The 22,582-nt window shown below is 44.1% G+C and overlaps 1 protein-coding gene across 1 annotated transcript in view; it reads left to right on the forward strand.

Moving 5' to 3' along the window:
* The first annotated feature begins 17,665 nt into the window (after positions 1–17,665).
* Positions 17,666–22,582, forward strand: part of gli2a (GLI family zinc finger 2a) — a 91,859-nt gene continuing 86,942 nt past the window's right edge. The window contains exon 1 of the mRNA XM_085919877.1: positions 17,666–18,154. The gene's annotated coding sequence lies outside the window, so the exon portion shown is untranslated. The remainder of the gene's footprint in view (positions 18,155–22,582) is intronic.

Raw genomic sequence — 22,582 nt, forward strand, 5'->3', positions numbered from 1 at the left:
CGCTCATACAAATAGTCCCTCCAGCAAGTCCAATGTGTAAGAGCTCTCAACCCAGTTGGGCATATCATGAAAACCTTGATATGTTGGAGATGTCCAACAAGATTTACTTCCACAGGCTTCTGGGTGTAAAAGTACTGTGTACTGCAAACTGCGCCCATCAGTTATAAATAAGTCTTAGAACAGTTTTCATATGCTTTCTCAAAATACCTCATGGTAAACTTTTTACCTTCCTTTTCAACACTTGGTGAACATAGACATTTCTGTCCAACCTAGTGACTTTGTTGCTGTCCTTAGCAAGTATTCGGATTCATCTCGCAACTCTTTCTCCAAATGACGAGCAGAAAAAAATATGCTTTTTATGAGTGTGGTATAGGAGACTTTCAGAAATTCTTGAAACACTGCAGTCATAGAGAGCAGGAGCTATTCATCCCTGTGAACACAATCATTTTTAATGACATCACCACTTATTCCACCACATGTGGAGACATCACTTCATCACAAAGCCATTTGTATTTATCTGAAATGAAAGATTGCGTTCATGGGCAAATAATTGAACAGATTTCTTCCCAATTTCCAGCACAAATGGAGACTTCAAATGTAAAGAGGTTCAAAGTTGAGGTTGAATGAGACTACTGTAAAGCACTGTACTGACACACATATTTCGTAATATCTTGATTACTCGTTAGAGGGCGCCAATCTCCAAGGGACTGTAAAAGCTCCAACTGTCCAAACACCACCCAGCGACGCCGTCTCCTCATAGTTCAGGTGCCCACCTTGTAAAAGTGACGCAAAGGATACTTATGAAGGAAGAATATAAACGTACTGAATGCTTTTTCCCCCTGCTTTATGTCTTTTGTATTTTTGCAATTTTTACATTTGCCTTTTTTTCATGAATAATTTATTGTGTAAGGATATCACACATAGGTAATAATTGATCTCCTTATTTGGCATAACCTGTTTTATTGATAATTTTAGGAATTATATTGTGATGTAACGCAATGACGCAATAATTAAAAAAATTGCATTACATTTCATATATATATATATTTATATATACATATTCACGTATATGTACGTGTGTGTATGTGTGTGTGCGTGTGTGTGTGTGTCTGTTATCTAAATAATTGGGGTCAAATTAGGAACGTTCTCGTCGTGACCCTATTAATCCGTAAGGAGACCAATCCTAACATTACACGCCAAAACAGTACAATAATGTGGAGAGGGCGCCCAGACCACCGAGCATATCCTCAGAACACCCAAGAATGGTTGGCTGTTTGGCGTGACAAGCTATGATGATGATGATCTAAATAATTCACAAAAAATGGACACAAAAGGTAAATTATGTACCTTCTGTCATCCAATACAGCGGTTGTCAACCAATGATGTATGTAAATGTAAAACATTTTTTTCAGCCAAATACATCTAAACCAGCACAAAACATTTTTTTGGATGGGAGAAAAAAAGACTTAGAACTGAGTGCTATACTATCACTGTCTGATTTAGAAAATGTTGGAATTCTATTTGTGGTCGTATAGCAAAAACAAGAACTATCTAAAAAATAAAAATATATCTAAAGAAAAAGCTATAATTATCTTAATTAGAAATAAAGATTTGTAGACGTAAAAATAATTATCACCATAAAGTGAAGTGTTCAGTTTTGAGTTTCTGGTATAAATCTCTTGGGTTTATCGTGTAGAAATCAGTCGTAACTTAATTTGAAATAAAAGCCGACACTGCTAAAAAAAAATCTTTAAATATTAGTTTCATAATTAAAAAGAAGACTGCCAACATTATCACAGAATATTGCATGGATGCAATGAACTGAGTATTTTTGCATTCAGTGTGACACTTTCTGATCAATTTATCAGAATTTTCATGCTTTTAAAATTATGACAAGAACTCGGACTGTTCAGTTTTTATATGCAGTACATTTAATATCAATGCTTTAAAGAATATACATATTTTAAAAAAGATAATTTACTCAGCAGGGACATTTCAACAATGCATACATGCATATATTTTTAAATAAATGCAAGGTCGCAAATATTTTAAGTCTAATGGCTATTTTGTGGTGGACATTTTCAAGGACCAAAATAAAATTAAAAAAAATCACTCACCGGTGTCCGAGCCTTCTGGCGGCCACCTGAAGCCGGCACCCCCAGGCGGTGCCACTTCTCTCAGGCCGGGTGACCGAACCCAGGGAATACTAACCCTAACCCCCGCTAGTAAGCCCAAGAGGGGACAAGGGGTATGTTACAGAGGGACAAGGCGGGACACTGCTCGGCACGGCGGCGATGCATCGTCTCCACCCAATAGGCAGACTCACTGATATTGGTTTAAGGTTCAAAATATCGTCTTTCCAGAGCTGTTTTGCAAATCAGCAACCTCATTTGAGGTGCAACTTTTTGAGTATGTGGAGTAATTTATTATTTTATTTTATTATTCTTTGCTGGACTGCAAGGAACTGATGCAAGGTTTTATTTTAAAAAATGTGTAATTTATGAATAAACATTGTTTTTGTATATGAAATCAACACCTTTTATTTATTCAATTCACATTGCATATGACAGTGAAGTTTATTTTCATGTCTAGTATGTAGAGCAATTTATTATTTTTTGAACTTGTAAATAATTTTATTTCATTCTTTTTTGCAGGACTGTAAGGAACCAAAGCAAGGTTTCATTTAGAAAATATGTCAAATTTGTGAATGAACATTGTTTTTGTATATAAAACCAACACCTTTTATTTATTCAATTCACATTGCATATGATAGTGAAGTTTATTTTCACGTCGAGTATCAAAGCTAAATTGATTTTGAAAAACTCAGCTTTAGCATAATTTTAGAAATGTATTAATAAACTTTTGTTTTGTTTTAGTATAACTTGTATCTAGTTAATACTAACAATGACAAAAAATAAAAGTGCCTTTACTTTGAGCAGCTGTGTCCAGATTTTACTCTCCTCTTACTGCTGTCCTTCATTTTCTTCATGCGCTGCCTTTGTGAGCACTTACTGCTGTGACGTGGCTCATGTAAACAGTTGGTGATTAATTGACAATCAGGATGGGCTGTCCCGAGTTGACTCATCTCTATTGCGAGGGCATCGGCGGCAGTGTTTCTGGATTGGCAGACTGGGATGGTGGTCCCCTTTATAAAGAGGGGGGTGTTCCAACTACAGAAGAATCGCATTCGTCAGCCTCTCTGGCAAGGTCTATTCAGGGGTGCTGGAGAGGAGGGTCCGTCGGGAGGTCAAATCTCGGATTCAAGAGGAGCAATGTTATTTTCGTCCTGGCCGTGGAACAGTGGACCAGGTCTACACCCAGGATCCTTGAGGGTGCAGGTGTTCACCCAACCAGTCTTCATGTGTTTTATAGAATAGTCGAAGGCGTTTGACCATGTCCCTCGGGAAGTTCTGTGGGGGGTGCTTCGGGAGTAGTCCGGTCCCTGTATCACCAATGCCAGAAATTTGGTGGCCATTGCCGGCAGTCAGTCGGATTCATTTCCCGTGAGGGTTAGACTCCGCCAAGGCTGGCCTTTCTCACAGATTCTGTTCATAACTTTTCTGGACAGATTTTCTAGGCTCAGCTGAGGCATTTAGGAGGTCTGGTTTGGTAACGTCGGTATTGCATCTTTGCTTTTGCAGATGATGTTGTAATGTTGGCTTCTTCAAGCCGTGATCTTCAACTCTCTCTGCTCTCGATTCACCAGTCGATCAACGTTTCTACCCTCATCTATGGTCACCAGCCTGGATGTCATGACCGAAAGAATAAGATCCCAGATACAAGCGGGCAAAATGGGTTTCCACCGCAGAGATAAGTTGAGAAGCTCGGTCATCCGGGAGGGACTCAGAGTCGTGCTGCTGGTCTGCGTTGAGAAGAGCCAAATGAGGTGGCTCGGTCATCCTATTAGGGTGCCGCCTGGACGCCTCCTTGGTGAGGTGTCCCAGGAATGTCCCACCAGCAGGGGACCCCGGAGATGACCCAGGACACGCTGGAGATACCCCTGACCTGAAAACGCCTTGGGATCCCAGGGATAAGCTGGACGAAGTCTGGGCTTCGGGCCTGAAGCTACTGCACCGGGACCCGACACCAGATAAGCGATAGAAGATGGATGGATGGATGGATGGATGGATGGATGGATGGATGGATGGATGGATGGATGGATGGATGGATGGACAGCCGAACAGACTGATGGACGAATGGACTAATGAACAATTCATCTTATGAAAAACCTGGCCAATTGACATGCAAAATGTGTCTAGCGAGACCTTTAAGAGGGACGTCAGGGCACGGGCTACCTCCTTCATGCGAGCATGCCAAGGTACAACGCTAGTGCCAAATATGCATTTCAACTACGTGAATGTGGACTTAGTGGGACCTCTGCTTCCCTCCTTTGGCTTCACGCACCTCTACTACTATGGTGGATACACCACCATAGATTCCCCACAAGGATGTACTCTCTGAGAAGAGATGTGTCTGGTAGAAGCAATTAAGGGTCTGGCAAATGGTCTAAATTTATTGACTTTTTGTGCTTTGGATTACAGTATTCGAAATTAGAACAAAATGAACTTCTGATACATTAGACAATGGGTTACACAATCAACATTTTTTTAACAAAATGCACGAAATAATTTGATCAAGCCATGTGCTAATAGTCTGAATTGTGAATCCTGAGTCACTGCCATGTTTTCTCCTGCTATTTTCCCATACTATATCTCAATTGATTGATTCAAAATGTCCCTTGTTTTCCATCTATGCAGAAACTCTCCCTTTTATAAATAAGAACGCTCCAACAAACTCATTAAAATTCCTTCTCATGAGTGTGTGGTTGGATGGGTGAGAGGGCCAGTGGGTTTGACACCGTCATTCACCCTCTTTTGAGGACATGCACAAGCACAGAGACACAGGGCGCAATGGAGGCCATTCATGTGCACAGGCTTGTTTTGAAAATGTGCACTCAAGCGTGATGCAACCACAGCGAAAGACAATAGGTGGCAGCACCTCTTGTCGTGACACCAACCAAGTTGCAGGTCACCAATTTAAACTCTTCATTTAGTCCACTTCTTTTTGCCTCTTCATGTCTATGCCAACTTTGCATGTACTTTACACCCGTTCAAGGTTTTTTTGCTGCATGTCAAGGACGAGTGGGGTAACTTCACTCTGCACTTATTCCCCATTTTTATTTCACTTGCACTTCAACCTAATTCAGTCAGGGTCAGTGTGACACATGACAAATGTAGCTATGTTTTTTGTTCATCCAGCGCATTTTTTTCTGACTTTCACCGCATACTCCAACTTCGGGGAGCACTTATCCTGTGGTTTGAATGTTAGGAACTTCACACCATAATTGGGCACAACTACCTTTCCTATACTTTACATTTGGCTCTACTGACTGGAAAATGTTTAAGCAGGCAACCACTTGCAACAATCAAACGGACATTGAGGAGTATACTGACTCTGTGACCTCTTACATTGCGAAATGCATTGATGATGTGACCCTCACGAAATACGTTGTCACTCGGGCTAACTGGAAGCCATGGCTGACAGGGGCTGTCCTCGGGCTGCTGAGGGCCAGAGACAAAGCCTACAGGGCTGGGGATGAAGCGGGCGTGAGATCAGCTAGGGCAAACCTGTCCAGGGGTATCAAGAAAGCGAAAAAGGCGTTTTCTTCCAAGATTACCACCCACTTCAAAGACAGCAGGAACGCACAGAGTCTGTGGCTCGGCATTCAGACCATCACGGACTACAAGCCCGCGCCACAGAGCTGTGAGGGCGACGTCCCTCTGCTCGATGACCTGAACTGCTTCTTTGCTCGCTTCGAGGCTCAGAACAGCACTTGCCCGCTGAAGACCCCTCTCCCTCCGACCGAGCAGCCCCAGTGCCTCTCTGCCATTAGCGTGAGGAGGACGCTTGCCGCTATCAACACCCGTAAAGCGGCGGGCCCGGACAACATCCCGGGCGAGCGCTGAGAAGCTGATGGATGTCTTCACTGACATCTTTAACATTTTCCTGCAGCAGGCCATCGTCCCGTCATGTCTCAAGGCTGCCACCATCATACCTGTGCCGAAAAAACCTGCTCCTTCCTGCTTCAGTGACTACCGCCCTGTGGCACTAACACCCGACGTCATGAAGTGCTCAGAGCGGCTTGTCATGGCGCACGTCAGATCCGTCCCCCCCCCCCACCATAGACTCCACTCTGCCCTCACCCACCTGGAGAACAGAGACTCGTATGTGAGATTGCTGTTTGTGGACTTCAGTTCTGCGTTCAAAACCATTGTGCCACAGCGTCTCATCTGCAAACTCGACAAGCTGGGCCTCAGTACCTACCATTGCAACTGGCTACTGGACTTCCTCTGTCAGAGGCCTCAGGTAGTACATGTTAGCGACAGTGTCTCCGGCAGCATCACGCTGAGCACGGGGGCCACCCAAGGCTGCGTGCTCAGTCCGCTGCTCTTCACCCTGCTGACGCATGACTGCACTGCAACCTACAGCAGCAACCGCGTGCTGAAATATGTCGACGACACGACTCTGGTGGGTCTCATCACCCGGGGCGACGAGACTCAATACAGGTCGGAGATCGACCTTCTGGCCACGTGGTACAGGGATAACAACCTCCTGCTAAATGTCAGCAAGACCAATGAGATTGTTGTTGACTTCCAGAAGGGTCACACCCAACACCTGCCGCTGACCGTCGACGGTGTTTTTATTTTTTCTAAACAAGCAACTGCACAATAAAGTGGAAAAAAAAATATATATAAGTCGCACCGGAGTATAAGTCGCACTTTTGGGGCAAATGTTTTCAGACATGAACGAGCAACAACAGGCTAAACGAAAGGTATGCTAACGTGACATAAACACAAACGAAGAGCTGAGGACGGGCCTGACATAACATTCAGAGTTATTCTAATAACTATTACATAAATATCATGTTCATAAAACCATCTGTGTCACTCCAATTCATTAACTCAATCGATCGTCCTTTATGTAAACAATGCTGCGTACACGCGCCGTCGGACACGTGATCTGCATTTCTAATTATTCCACAGACCCATATAAGGATATATAAAGTATATTTCAAATAACTATCATATTACAACAATATTATCAAACCATCTGTGTCACTCCAAATCATTAAATCCATCGATCAAATTCCTCGTCCTTTGTCAACAACGCCGTGCGTGGGCCCTGACGTCAGCCTCGTCATTATTCCACAGATCTAGTATATAACTATATTGTAGCGTTAACAAAATACAAGCAAAGACGTGGGTTTGGTAAACGGCTCTTTATTTAACAAAACAAGAGTTCAACGAGCCAACAACTACTGAACTTCCAGCCACGGAGGTGGAAGAGAGCTCCATAGAATAGGAGCGTGCGTGCGTAAAAGCCATGTCCGAGCCCCATCCACCGTCCCCGGACAGCCACCCGGCCGAGCGCCGGCCCCAGACTTCCATCCACGGAGGTGAAAGAAAGCTCTGTAGATTATGACCGGGCGTGCGCAAAAGCCATGTCCGAGCTCCATCCACCGTCCCCGGACAGCCACCAGGCCGAGCGCCGGCCCCCAACTTCCATCTACGGAGGTGAAAGAGAGCTCCGTCGAGTCGGACCGGCCGTGTGTAAAAGCCATGATAGTTTTTTAAACCTTCTGTGTCACTCCAAATCATTAAATCCTTCAAACTTTTCATCCTCTGTGTCACTTACAAACAAAGCCGCGAATGATGCCAGTAGTACGTGGGGCCCTTTGTCATCTTCGTCATCTCGTGATCGAATCTTTGTCCTTTATGTAAACAACCGCCGCGCTGCTGACGTCACTTGAAATTCAAATTACAACAATCCCTTGCTACATCGCGGTTCATTTATCGCGGTTTCCCTTTTCTTTTTTTTTTTTTATTTTGAAAATTTTTGAAAAAATTCACATATAAGTCGCTCCTCAGTATAAGTCGCCCCCCCAGCCAAACTAAGAAAAAAACCGTGATTTATAGTCCAAAACTTACGGTACATCACGTTGTCACCAAAACGAGATGGTTCATATTTTGATTCATTATCAGCTAAGTCAATGTTAATATTGCTAGTGACTAGTGCTATGTAGCAACAAAATAGAATCCACTTCTTGCATGCATCAGCTGTGTGGTAATGCACTGAGGTCCGGTGAAATCCAATGTTCCGTGTCAGAGCTGTCAACACCATTGGGCCTCAAATGAGCTGCTCTGCCATTTCAACTGTTCCATTTACAAAGACACTGATATGGTGGTGTTACTTTCTCTGTAGTTACCTAATTGCCGTAACATTCTGTTACGCCTTTTCGTCTGTGTGCTGTTTACACGGAGTGACAAGGCCTTGTGTAAATAGGGTGAATAGTACCTACAATAACAACAACAGAGATGTTTGAAAATTGACACACGAAACACAATTTTGTGCCTCTTGATATTTTGCTCTTGCATAATCACAACATACACAGACACCCATTCCAAATTATTGGTATCCCTCTGTTAATGAAAGGAAATCCAAAGTCATCACAAAAATAATACCAATAATAATACGTAATACGTAATAATAAAGGTGTACCAACAATTCTGTCCATGTGTGCATAAGTATGACAAGTATGACATAAGTACAATACATCCAAAACAGCGCTGCCAGGATCCTGATGAGAGAGCACAAATACGACCATATCACACCTATCCTCCAATCACTACACTGGCTTCCCATTTTCTTTCGGATTGAATATAAAATCTCCCTGCTAACCCATCAATGGATCCATGGCAATGCACCCCCTTACTTTAAGGAACTGGTCACGCGCCAGTCTTCCACACGGAGTCTCCGCTCATCAAATACTGACCTCCTCAAAACCTCCAAAACTAACCTCCGTTCCATGGGATACCGGGTTTTCTGCTCTGTCTCTCCCATATTGTGGAATGCCCTACCAGTTGTTTCTGTAGCACTTTGAGACTTTCTTAAAATGTAAAGTACAGTATAAATATAATGTATTATTATTATTATTATTATTATTATTAAGTATGTACAGTATATATAAGTGCATAATTGGTACCTATAAGTACAATAAGTTAGATGTGGCCACCAGGTTGCCCTCAAGGATGAGAGACGTACACACACACACACACACACACACACACACACACACACACACACACACACACACACACACACACACACACACACACACACACACACACATATATACTATAATCCCCAGTCGTCACTCATGGCAACATCAGCGAACGACGTTCGAACTGACAGGTCAGGTGATGGCTAGACGATTTTGGCGGTTGCTGAAGCAAAAACACGGGCATGGGAAGAATTCGGCAAGGCCATGGAAAACGACTTCCGAGTGGCATTGAGGAAATTCTGATCCACCATCTGAAGTCTCAGGAGGGGATGCAGTGCACCGTTAAGTATAGTGGAGACCTCGGGACGCTGTGAATCGGTGGGGAGAATACTTTGAAGCCCTTCAATTCCATCGATATGTGTTCTATTGTGGAAGCAGAGCCTTGGGACTCTGAGGTGGACTCTCCCATCTCACTGAGGTGGTTAAAAACCTCCTCGGTGGCAAGGCCCCAGAGGTGGATGAGATCTGCCCGGAGTTTCTAAAGGCTCTAGATTGGGGATGTTAAACTCATTTTTGTTGTGGGCCGCATCATACTCCTAGTTTCCATTGGAGGGCCATTATGACTATCAACCCAAATAAATGTATGAATGTCTAATATTATATCCAGCAGGGGAGCCCAAGTCCAGTTCTCGAGAGCCCCTATCCAGCCTGTTTTAGGTGCAGCCCTACTACAGGACACCTGTATAAAATGATCAGCTCATCAGCAAGCTTTGCAAAAGCCCGATGATTTATATCAGGTGTGTTGCAGTAGGGATGCATCTAAAACAGGATGGATAGGTGCTCTCTTGGGCACCCCTAATATACAGTATAGTTTACACAACAACGGAATGCACAGCTCTGAAATGACCAAATGACCAGGCAACTGCATGGACGCTGCAATTAATTCTGTTCTCGCTGTTCTCAGGATGTTCTTTTTCTGGATATGTACAAAAATGACAACCATCACAAAACACCATGATGCTACTACTCTAAAGACATCAGCAGGTCAAAACAAGGCGCATTCCAGTGATGATGTTATCATTTGTTGTCAAAACAAAAGTTTGGTAGAGGCAGTATCACTCAATCAGCTCAAATTATTGTGCCTTATGTCATACCTTTCCCTGGCAGAAAAACTATTAATCCGTGGGGATGATTTAGAGTTTCCAATCAACCTACCATGCATGTTTTTTTAATATGGGAGGAAGCCACTGTAGAAAGCCCACACAGATATGAAGAGATGTAAATTCCTCACAGGAAGGCAAGAGCTGGATTTGAACCACTGCGAGGCTAATGTGCTAACCAGTCAACCACTGTTTCTTGTGGTTCTTTGACAGGTCTTTAAAAAGTAAAATTGAAAAAGTGGGGTTTTTCTTCATTTATACAATATTATTTAAAGAGATGGTCGGTGTAGAATAATTTTTCATTATTTGTTTATTTAGTGGAGGCACTCTGGCTGCTTCCTACAGTCTATGTTGAGTCTAAATTATCATTGCCACACGTGAATGTGAATACCTATCTATTATGTGCCCTGCAGGTGTACCCCGACCGCCTCTCCGCTGAAGTCAGGTGGGAAAGGCTCCGGCTCACCTGTAACCCTAATGAATGGATGTATGTTTCCTCATTTATGGGTCTGAGCAGAGCATAATAATAAAACACCCATCCACTTGTATTCATAAAAGTGTCCACTTGCGGATGAGCAGAGGCCTACTGACTTTAACCACCAGTTAATCGGAGGGCAGAAATAACTGACTCAACAAATAACCTAAAAAGCTGATTTTCAGGACCTAAGAGAAAACCTGAGTACGGGAAAAGTACCTCTTTACATCCCGAGGGCTGATGATTCACGACACGAGATAATTGTCAAGGTTAAGTGGACATTCTCTGAAATTAAATGAGTTAGTGGACACAATAAGACAACTTCCTTTTTAAAAATTTGTATACTGAAAATACAGTAGAGATATAAATGTATATATGTGTGTGTGTGTGTGTGTGTGTGTGTGTGTGTGTGTGTGTGTGTGTGTGTGTGTGTGTGTGTGTGTGTGTGTGTGTGTGTGTGTATATATATATATATATATATATATATATATATATATATATATATATATATATATATATATATATATACATACACACATCCATCCATCGATCCATCTTCTTCCGCTTATCCGGGGTCGGGTCGCGGGGGCAGCAGCTTTAGGAGGGACTCCCAGACCTCCCTCTCCCCAGCCACTTCATCCAGCTCATCCCGGGGGATCCCAAGACGTTCCCAGGCCAGCCGAGAGACATATTCTCTCCAGCGCGTCCTGGGTCGTCCCCGGGGTCTCCTACCGGTTGGACATGCCCGGAACACCTCCCCAGGGAGGCGTGCAGGAGGCATCCCGATGAGATGCCCGAGCCACCTCATCTGCCTCCTCTCAACGAGGAGGAGCAGCGGCTCTACTCCGAGTCTCTCCCGGATGACCGAGCTTCTCACCCTATCTCTAAGGGAGAGCCCGGACACCCTGCGGAGGAAACTCATTTCGGCTGCTTGTATCCTGGATCTCGTTCTTTTGGTCACGACCCATAGCTCGTGACCATAGGTGAGGGTAGGAGCGTAGATCGACCGGTAAATTGAGGGCTTTGCCATTTGGCTCAGCTCTCTCTTCATCACGACGGAGCGGTACAGAGTCCGCATTACTGCTGACGCTGCACCGATCCGCCTGTCGATCTCGCGGTCCATCCTGCCCTCACTTGTGAACAAGACCCCAAGATACTTGAACTCCTCCACTTGGGGCAGGATCTCATCCCCGATCCGAAGAAGGCATTCCACCCTTTTCCGACCGAGGACCATGGACTCGGATTTGGAGGTGCTGACCCTCATCCCGACCACTTCACACTCGGCTGCGAACCGCTCCAGTGAGAGCTGGAGATCATGACCTGAAGAAGCCAACAGCACCATGTCATCTGCAAAAAGCAGTGACGCGATGCTGAGGTCCCCAAACCGGACACCAACACCTCGGCTGCGCCTAGAAATTCTGTCCATAAAAGTTATGAACAGAATTGGTGACAAAGGGCAGCCTTGGCAGAGTCCAACCCTCACTGAGAACGAATCCAACTTACTGCCGGAAATGCGGACCAAACTCTGGCATCGGTAATACAGGGACCGAACCGCTCTTATCAGTTGGGTTGGCACCCCGTACTCCCGAAGCACCCTCCACAGACCTTTACGAGGGACATGGCCGAACGCCTTCTCCAAGTCCACAAAACAAATGTGGACTGGTTGAGCGAACTCCCATGCCCCCTCGAGGACCCTGCCGAAGGTGTAGAGCTGGTCCACTGTCCTACGGCCAGGACGAAAGCCACACTGCTCTTCCTGAATCCGAGGTTCGACCTCCCGACGGACCCTCCTCTCAAGCACCCCTGAATAGACCTTACCAGGGAGGCTGAGGAGTGTGATTCCCCTGTAATTGGAACACACCCTCCGGTCCCCCTTCTTAAAGAGGGGAACCACCACCCCAGTCTGCCAATCCAGAGGCACCGTCCCCGATGCCCACGCAATGCTGTAGAGGCGTGTCAGCCATGACAGCCCCACAACATCCAGAACCTTTAAGAACTCCGGGCGGATCTCATCCACCCCCGGGGCCTTGCCACCGAGGAGTTTTTTAAGTATCTCAGTGTCTTCGACCTCCGAGATTGGAGAGTCCGTCTTAGAGTCTTCAGGCCCTGCTTCCACAATGGAAGGCGTGTTGGTAGAATTGATGAGGTCTTCAAAGTATCCTCCCCCCACCGATTCACGACATCCCGAGTCGAGGTCAGCAGCACACCATCTCCACTGTAAACAGTGTTGACCGTGCACTGCTTCCCCCTCCTGAGACGCCAGATGGTGGACCAGAATTTCCTCGAAGCCGTCCAGAAGTCATTCTCTATGGCCTCGCCAAACTCCTCCCACGCCCGGGTTTTTGCCTCAGCAACCGCCGAAGCCGCGTTCCGCTTGGCCATCCGGTACCTGTCAGCTGCCTCCGGAGTCCCACAGGGCAAAGCGGCCCTATAGAATTCCTTCTTCAGCTTGACGCCATCCCTTACCGCCGGTGTCCACCAGCGGGTTCGGGGGATTGCCGCCACGACAGGCACCAACAACCTTACGGCCACAGCTCCGGTCGGCTGCCTCAACAATGGAGGCGCGGAACATGGTCCACTCATACTCAATGTCTCCCGCCTCCCCTGGGACGTGGGAAAAGCTCTGCCGGAGGTGGGAGTTGAAGCTCTTTCTGACAGGGGATTGTGCCAGACGTTTCCAGCAGACCCTCACAGAGCGTTTGGGTCTGCCAGGTCGGACCGGCATCTTCCCCCACCATCGGAGCCAACCCACCACTAGGTGGTGATCAGTTGACAGCTCCGCCCCTCTCTTCACCCGAGTGTCCAAAACATGCGGCCGCAAATCCAATGACACGACTACAAAGTCAATCAACAAACTGCGGCCTAGGGTGTCCTGGTGCCAAGTGCAAACATGGACACCCTTATGCTTGAACATGGTGTTCATTATAGAAAATCTGTGTCGAGCACAGAAGTCCAATCATAGAACACCGCTCGGGTTCAGATCGGGGGGGCCGTTCCTCCCAATCACGCCCTTCCAGGTCTCACTGTCATTGCCCACGTGAGCATTGAAGTCACCCAGTAGAACGATGGAGTCCCCAGAAGGAGCGCTCTCCAGCACTTCCTCCAGGGACTCTAAGAAGGGTGGGTACTCTGAGCTGCCGTTCGGTGCATAGACACAAACAACAGTCAGGACCCGTCCCCCCACCCGAAGGTGGAGGGAGGCTACCCTCTCGCTCACCGGGGTGAACGCCAATGTGCAGGCGCCCAGCCGGGGGGCAATAAGTATGCCAACACCTGCTCGACGCCTCTCACCGTGGGCAACTCCAGAGTGGAAGAGAGTCCAGCCCCTCTCGAGAGGGCTTGTACCAGAGCCCAAACTATGTGTGGAGGCAAGTCCAACTATGTCTAGTCGGAACCTTTCTGCCTCACACACCATATTGGGCTCCTTTCCAGCCAGAGGTGACATTCCATGTCCCCAGAGCCAGCCTCTGCAGCCGGGGATCGGACCGCCAAGGTCCCCGCGTTTGAGCCCATGGGAAGGGGGACCCACGTTTTCTTTTCGGGCTATGGCCGACCGGACCCCATGGGCGAAGGCCCGGCCACCAGGCGCTCGCCTTCGAGCCCCACCTTCAGGCCTGGCTCCAGAGAAGGGCCCCGGTGACCCGCGTCCGGGCGAGGGAAAACTAGGTCCATATATTGTACTCGTCATAGGGGTCTTCTGAGCAGTGCTTTGTCTGGCCCCTCACCTAGGACCCTTCTGCTATGGGTGACCCTACCTGGGGCATGAAGCCCCAGACAACATGGCTCCTAGGATCATAGGGGCACGCAAACCCCTCCACCACGCTAATATATATATATATATAATCCCTCGCTACTTTGCGCATCACCTCTCATGGCCTCGCTCTATCGCGGATTTATTTTTCAACAAATATTCCGGATAGATTCGGTGGATCGCAGATTTTTATTATTTTCTTTAGTCTGCCACACACACATTCACAGCATCACATGCAATGAAGCACACAACCCAGGCAACAAGACAGGCAAGGGCATCCCATCGGAGAGATGGTCGTGGCTTTTTGCGGTGTCACTTGGAGCTGAGGGCTTTGTCTGCCCATATGACACTTATGGCCATTGGGAACATGTTGATCTGTGTCCTTGCAGTGGATTGGCTTAGCAGTTCTAGCAACAATTTATCTCAGCCTCCCGCACTTTATTCACTCCATCTGCGTCAACATATCAGCAGCACCTCAGACTTGCACTTCATTACACACACTCACATCTCCACTCCTCGTGTCAGTCAGCCAGCATGCAAGAACAAAGAGGACCCGTGACACTTTAAACGGTTTTTAAAAGTGCTTAAAATACAATATAACGTATTTAAAAGTACAATAGAGTATCTAAAAATAAAATGATAAAAGTCTTGCGTGGATGCGCTTGTGCTGGGCCGCAGGGGCGCGTCAGTCGGCCAGCGCGCAAGAGCAGAGAGGAGCCAGACAGGTTTAGACTTCAAAAAAAGGTTCATAAGTCTTCTGTGTATATTGTACCAATATATTTACTCATATTTATTTTCTTCCATCCATCCATCCATTTTCTGAACCGCTTTGTCCCCACGAGGGTCGCGGGCGTGCTGGAGCCTATCCCAGCGGTCATCGGGCAGTAAGCGGGGGACACCCTGAACCGGTTGCCAGCCAATCGCAGGGCACATAGAGATGAACAACCATCCGCACTCGCACTCACACCCAGGGGCAATTCGGTGTGCTTAATCGGCCTACCCAGCATGTTGTTGGGATGTGGAGGAAACTCACGCAGGCTCAGGGAGAGCACGCGAACTCCTCACAGGGAAGGTCGGAGGTGGAATTGAACTAGCACCCTCCTAATGGTGAGGCGGACGTGCTAAACAGTGCGCCACCGGGCCACCTATTTATTTTCTTATTTATTTAAACAAATAACACATTTTCTGCAAGTCAGTTTAAAAGCAAGTTTAAAAATACAAAAATGATTAAAAATAAAAATAAAGTGTATAAAACAATAAAGGTTCATAAAAGTCTTGTGTGGAGGTTGTATATATTTTACTCGTATTTTTTTTTGTTTCCCTATTTATTGAAATAAAGAATGTTTATGAAAATCTGTTTGACTTTAAAATGTTTACTAAAGTGTTTGAGAATACAAAAACATTTAAAAGTACAATATACAATGTTTAAGAATACAATAAAATACAATAAAGGTTCATAAATGTATTTTACGGATATTGTAACAATATACCCCGACTATAAGACGACCCCCTCTATTTCAAGACTCGAGTTTGAAAAAAGACTTATTCACTCAAGTTTGAAACATTTTTAAACAGAAAATAATGACAGTACATCTTTCAAATCATGCATAAACTGTCTATCACATCTTAATATCTGAACATTTAAATATGTAAACTAAAGTGCAATCACATTTCTAAATGAATGGCTTCTGGTTTTTGAAATGTAAATAAACTACTGTGATAAAACTAAATTGCAATAACTGCATTAACCATCAAAGTTTAGTCTAACTGTAACTGTAGTCTTGAAACAAATCTGAATAAGGAAAAACATTCCAATAAAATGATGCAAACTACTAGCGCTATTGTTGGGGAGCCTGAGGACTGTATAGGGGTTGGCTCGGATGGTTATGCTCTTTTCGTTCCTGGGTGTCGGTCAGAACACAGGAGGGAAGACGTGGTTCAGTTTTGATTACTTTACTGAACTATTGACAAAAAATAACAATAAATAACCAGAAATGAAATACTCTCGGCAACACACCAAACATAAGTCATCGATCGAGACAACAAAATACATTTGCTGGCGACCATTAGTCGCCGTGCCGCTGCGTAACGGCTACTTGTACGATGCCAGGCAAACTTAAAGGAGCGCGCCGGAGCTGTCAATCAAACGGCGCGCACACGAAGCAAACCGTGATTGGACAAATGGCACAAAAGTGGACTGTAGTAACAATGAAATGTATACTCACTTAGTGTCAAAGACGCACACGATCACAGCAACTGGTTGATTATGAGCGCGCCGGAGCTGTCAATCAAACTGCACAAACACGAAGCAAACCGCGATCGGACGAACGGCACAACACAGCAACTGGTTGATTATGAGCGCGCCGGAGCTGTCAATCAAACTGCACAAACACGAAGCAAACCGCGATCGGACGAACGGCACAACAGTGGACAGTAGTAACAATGAAATATATATACACTCACTTTTTGTCAAAGACGCACACGATCACAGCAACACACTCCAGAAACCTTTAACTTACCGCTGCGCACAACTGAAAATGGGTATAATGTCTAGACCCCAAATGTAAGACGACCCCCACTTTTTCAGTCTTATTTCAATGGAAAAAACATCGTCTTATATTTGGGCCAATACGGATTTTCACCTATCGCGGGTGGTCCTGGAACCAATTATCGGTGATAAACGAGGGATGTGTGTATATATAATATATATTAGTATAGTTGTGTGTGTGTGTGTGTGTGTGTGTGTGTGTGTGTGTGTGTGTGTGTGTGTGTGTGTGTGTGTGTGTGTGTGTGTGTGTGTATGTATATATATATATATATATATATAAGGCAAAAGGCATGCCTTTTATATAAAAAAAGGCAAAAGACTTCCTGTTTGTCTGATTCGTTTTGATTTCAACTAAATAAACAAATAAATAACTAATAAATTATTTGTTTATATATATATATATATATATATATATATATATATACTGTATTTTCAGTAACCATTTCAATGTCAGTGATAATTGGATTGGAATTCTTTTACAACGTGCATATAATATATATACCATTTTTGATGTAACCGAGCGAGGTGCTTTTAAGAAATTGAACAATATGTAACTTTATCTAACTCGTTCCTTGTCAAGTCTACAACTGCTTGGTTGAGTTAGCCCGGCCCATCTGGTGCAGCAAATGTCCCAACTCACCAGGGAGCATAGGGAGGGAGAGGAGAAGAGGAGTCGGAGGAAGAGGAGAAGGAGGAGGTAGCCGAAGCGTAGGGAGCGAAGGGGGTCGGATTGAAAACAGATCAGCAGCCCTGATGATCTCAACACCACCGCATGTCCTCGCAGCAACTGTCCGCAAAACCCCATCTAAGTTAATTTTGCTCCAGCTAACTTTGACCAAAACTCTCGCGACTGTTGGCTGAAAGGAGCAAAGAGCGAGTGCATCTTTTTGGTGAGGGGATGGCTTGGAAGAAAAAGTTGAACGCGACTTCTTCTGTTCCGCTTTGAGGAAGGCTGCACATTTTTTGCTGTGGTTAAAAACTTCTCCGAAACTTTGTACATGGAGTTTGGCGTCACACTCGAAGACGCCAGTTAGCGCCGTGTTTATTCTTTCAGCTGTGGGACTGGTTTCCCGGAGCAATCGGACAGTAAAAAGTTGACATCGGACAAAAAGAAGAGGGAGAGCAAAAGCTTCGAAGTGAAAAGATAACAACGGTGGAGGTAAGGAAACGTTTGTAGTGATGCTGACAGCAGCATATCTTGAACAAGTCACTTTCACGTTGCTTTCTTTTGTCACGATTACGTCTTTTGTGCATCTATTCACATTTCAAATAGTTAGAAAGTGTTCTGCTGCTTAGTGCCATCCTCATACACTGTATACACCATAATACTCGTTCTTTTTTTCCCAACGGCAGATGGGGAATGCAGTTTCACATCTTTTTTTGCACTTTCAACTTATCTGACACCGGAATCCCATCAACATTTCGCTTGCAACTTGATCCATATAGGAAGAGATGTGATCAGAAATGTCGGCGCCAATGCCCGCATGTAGTGTAATTTAAATTACAAAAATGAAAACCTTTACACTTGTTTCCACTAAAACGTGAAACTTTACTGCAAGTTTTTATCATCTATAAGTTATAATATTAAAGCCTCCTAAAAGAAGAAGTGTCATCCAAAGTTTTTTTTACTAAGTTGGTATGTAAAAGAATAAGAGTAATAACACTATCACAGTCCCTAATCTCAACGCTGCTAAACCAAAAATAAATAAACATCAGTGTGTGGGGAATGCAGTAGCAGCAACAACACATACTGCATCACAGTGCTGTAGGATATGTACTTACTTATTGTTGAAAGATTCAAAGTTTACTGTTTGCTCTTCAGCCTGAGCAGTCAACAAACACTTGACGTCTTTGTGGGCCCCTTTAGCACCTTATCTTTGCTGTTGGCTTTACTTTTATCTCTTAGACACTGCTTAATGATCTTCAAACTCATCTTTGGGCTTATGGGTTTCTGTTTTTTTCTAAATGTAAATGTCAAGTTATTTAACATTTGAAATGTATTTTAAGGCATTTAACATATGGAGCGAGGGTTTCAATCAGACTGCTCACATATAAAGAAACCATCTGAACATGATTGGCTACTTAGTTCTGAAAATACTTTCCTTGTGTTCTCAAGACATTTCTCATAAAGTTTAGTAATAGTTTCTGAAAAAAAAGTATTTTTTACTGTTTTCCACACTCAGCGGTACCATGGACATTCCCCTCAAGAAAAACAGCTTTGACACAACATTTCCAGCTAATACAAGTAATAATAATTAAATAAACAGTCAATGAAAATGAAATAAAAAAAAATTCCAGCTAATACAAGTAATAATAATTAAACAGTCAATGAAAATGAAATAAAAAAAAAACATAACCTAACATTACATAACTTATATGCGATCCACTTTTTTAAATCAAGAGAATGTGTGTTTTCCACTTCACATGATGACATCCCTAGTCAAGGCCGAGGTGATTTGCATGAGTGAAAAAAAGAGTTTTAGTGTATTTGCCTATTGTGAGGAATGAAGAGTTCCAGCAGTTAAAGCCTACCGGTAGTGAAAGGAGTAAAGAATGGCTGAGCCTATTCAGCTCATTCAGTCTCAGTTTGGGGGCTCTGCTCTGCAGCGTTCAGAGACCTATAGTGGTCATGTCACTTTCATCTTTGCAGGCCAGCCTTTTTGTCTGTGTGTGTGTGCGTGCGCGTGCATGTGTGTGTGTGTGGATTGGATGTGTATGTACTGTTTGCTTCCGTAGCCCCTACTTTCACACATCAGTGTTTTACACATATCACGCTGTATTGATCAACTCCATTTTTTGTCTATTTTGGGGGAAAAAGGTATGGAGGCTTGGCTTGTTATGAGCCTATGTGCCCGTTGAAGACAAGTGAGAGGAGGCGGAACCTTTTTTTTTTTTTTAAAGCAAATACCGATGAAGTCTAGCGTACAGGGACAGAGAGGAGGGTTAGAGGAGCGGGTGAACACTATGTGACTCTAGTTGGGGGAGGAGCACCCTCTTTTACTACAACCACCCACTCCTGCTGAGTGACCTCAAAAGGAGAAGGAAGGAGAAGGCGCTCAAACCCAACCCATGCCTATCTTCTACTTACCTTATTGAGTTAAGTCATGGTGCACTACCAATGAAGCCATTCAGTGACCATTGCAAAAAAATACAGCTCATGTGGAGTTGTTGAGTCCTCTGTGGTTTGTTGTAAAATTATTTTCAGAGACATTTTACGCATAGAAATGCAGGTCATTTGCACCTTTTTCTCTCCAACTTCAGTTTCATAGAGGTCTGCTGTTCGTTTTTGTTAGTAGTTGTAGGGTGGAAACATTTGGTATAGAATCGTTTCTCTAGTTTCCTTTATTTTTTTAAATTACAAAAGTTTAAACAAAGGCGGCTCAGTGGCGCAGTGGGTAGCACATCCGCCTCACAGTTAGGAGGGTGCGGGTTCGATTCCACCTTCGGCGGTGTGTGGAGTTTGCATGTTCTCCCCGTGTCCGCGTGGGTTTTCTCCGGGCACTCCGGTTTCCTCCCACATCCCAAAAACATGCTTGATAGGCCGATTGAGCACTCCAAATTGTCCCTAGGTGTGAGTGCGAGTGTTAATGGTTGTTCGTCTCTGTGTGCCCTGCGATTGGTTGGCAACCAGTTCAGGGTGTCCCCCGCCTACTGCCCGATGACGGCTGGGATAGGCTCCAGCACACCCGTGACCTCCGTGGGGACTAAGCGGTTCAGAAAATGAATCAATGAATGAATGAATGAAAGTTTAAACATTAGTTATTGCCTTCAAGGATAATGCAACTGGCTGAATTCAATATTCAGAGCACAAGTTAATTAGGAAGCGTCTTTGTGTGAAAATCTAACATTTGGGCATTTGTGAGCGACAATTTCATTCTTACAAACCATGATTACTGATATAAAACACCCATTGAGAATCTTTGATCATCATTCATTGAGAAAAACTAAAGCCACAAAGTTGGTAAACATTTTATGACTTTAAAATACAGTATAGACAAGAAGGAGCACCACGTACAGGAGCAAACCAACGAGCCTGGGATAACCACTAGGAGAGTGACAAGAAGAATCCATCACAGTCGACTCTTAACTCTGGAGTTAAGCTAGGGAGGAAAGTGGAAGAGTGAGCAGGAGATCGTTGCTTACATTCATCTGTAGAGCACTTCACTGAATTCTGTCCCCTTTGCTTTTGGCATGTGGACAGCAATGGACAACCCTTGCTTGTTTTAGCGCCTGTTGTTTCACTCTCCTCAAGAAGTGCTTCTCATTCTTCCTCAAGTGTGAAGTTAATTAGACACCCATCATATCCTGGATGGGGAGACTTGAGGTAGAGGGAGTGAGGTTGAACACATTTAACCCTCTCCTACTTCCACCTCATTACCCTAGAGCAGCGATGAGAGCACTCCAGCCCCGGGAGAGAAACTGAGATCCAACAGCATTGTACCACTGCCAGGAAAATAGCAATAATGGGTGAAAAAAGGTCCTTAGAATACTTTGTTTCTAACTGAAGGGTTGTGTGCATCTGACAAGTTAATTTGTGTACTTAATTCAAAACCACCACATAAAGGTAATGAGGAAAAATGTCATGACGATAACGATTTTTTTTTTTTTTTTTTATACAGCATATAAAGTATTTTGTCATCACAATTAACTAAAAGGGTCTGAACCGCAGGTACTGATCAAACCTTTTGCAAACTCTCTGTACTTGCGGGTTGAATTAACGCAATTTCATCAGCAACATCATCAGCAACATCATCATTGTCTATTGACTTACAAAGGAACAATGATGACTGCAGCTCTAAAAGTCTTTTGGGGAAATCCTGCCCAGGTCATGGGAGGTCAGGTAGTTCGTGAAAGGGGGATGGTAAGACACATTTCATTATCTCAACACAAGATTAACTCTTCGGACAATTGACAATGGAAAGTTTTCATAGGTCCTTGTCCTCTTTCAAAATAGGTGGTAAATCTCATCAATAACATTTATATGTATTGTTCAGATTTGATTTCTCAGTTTTTTTTTGTTCCCGCAAGTTCAAAAGAAGCATTTGCTCAATAAAAGCAAAGAAGAAAGCTTGATGTCATGGAACATAAATATGTTGTTGATTTTATAACATGAGTTGAATTCTGGTTAGCGCACTGGTTCTAACCGCCCTTTTTTTTCATAATCTGTTGGATGTGAAAAAAATTGTTTACCATCTACTAATTAATTTAACTTGTTAGCCATTTTCTCCCACAAGGTTGCATAATTTTGGTAGGTTCATTGTTAGTCACTGTGGCTCTACTCTGCTAATGTTAGTCTTGCACTGACAGCATAGAAAATTCATTACACACCGGCCAGACTTTGCATTGTCCTCACAGTTCATATTTTACGTACAAACTAGGGTTGTGTGATATAGGAAAAGCATGCGATATGCAATATGGATGTTGAATATAGTGCTAGATATTTTTGTGATATTTGTTGTTGGCAAGAAATTTGTTTTTTCTTTGTATTGACCAATTTATTTGACTTTTTCATAGTTGTATTATATGTTAAAATGAAATAAATCAATAATCAAATGAACAAAGGTTAGCCTTATTTGTCAATCATTAA

This window comes from Syngnathus leptorhynchus, chromosome 9, assembly GCF_054491065.1.
Source record: "Syngnathus leptorhynchus isolate UIUO chromosome 9, UIUO_Slep, whole genome shotgun sequence".
NCBI lineage: Eukaryota > Metazoa > Chordata > Actinopteri > Syngnathiformes > Syngnathidae > Syngnathus > Syngnathus leptorhynchus.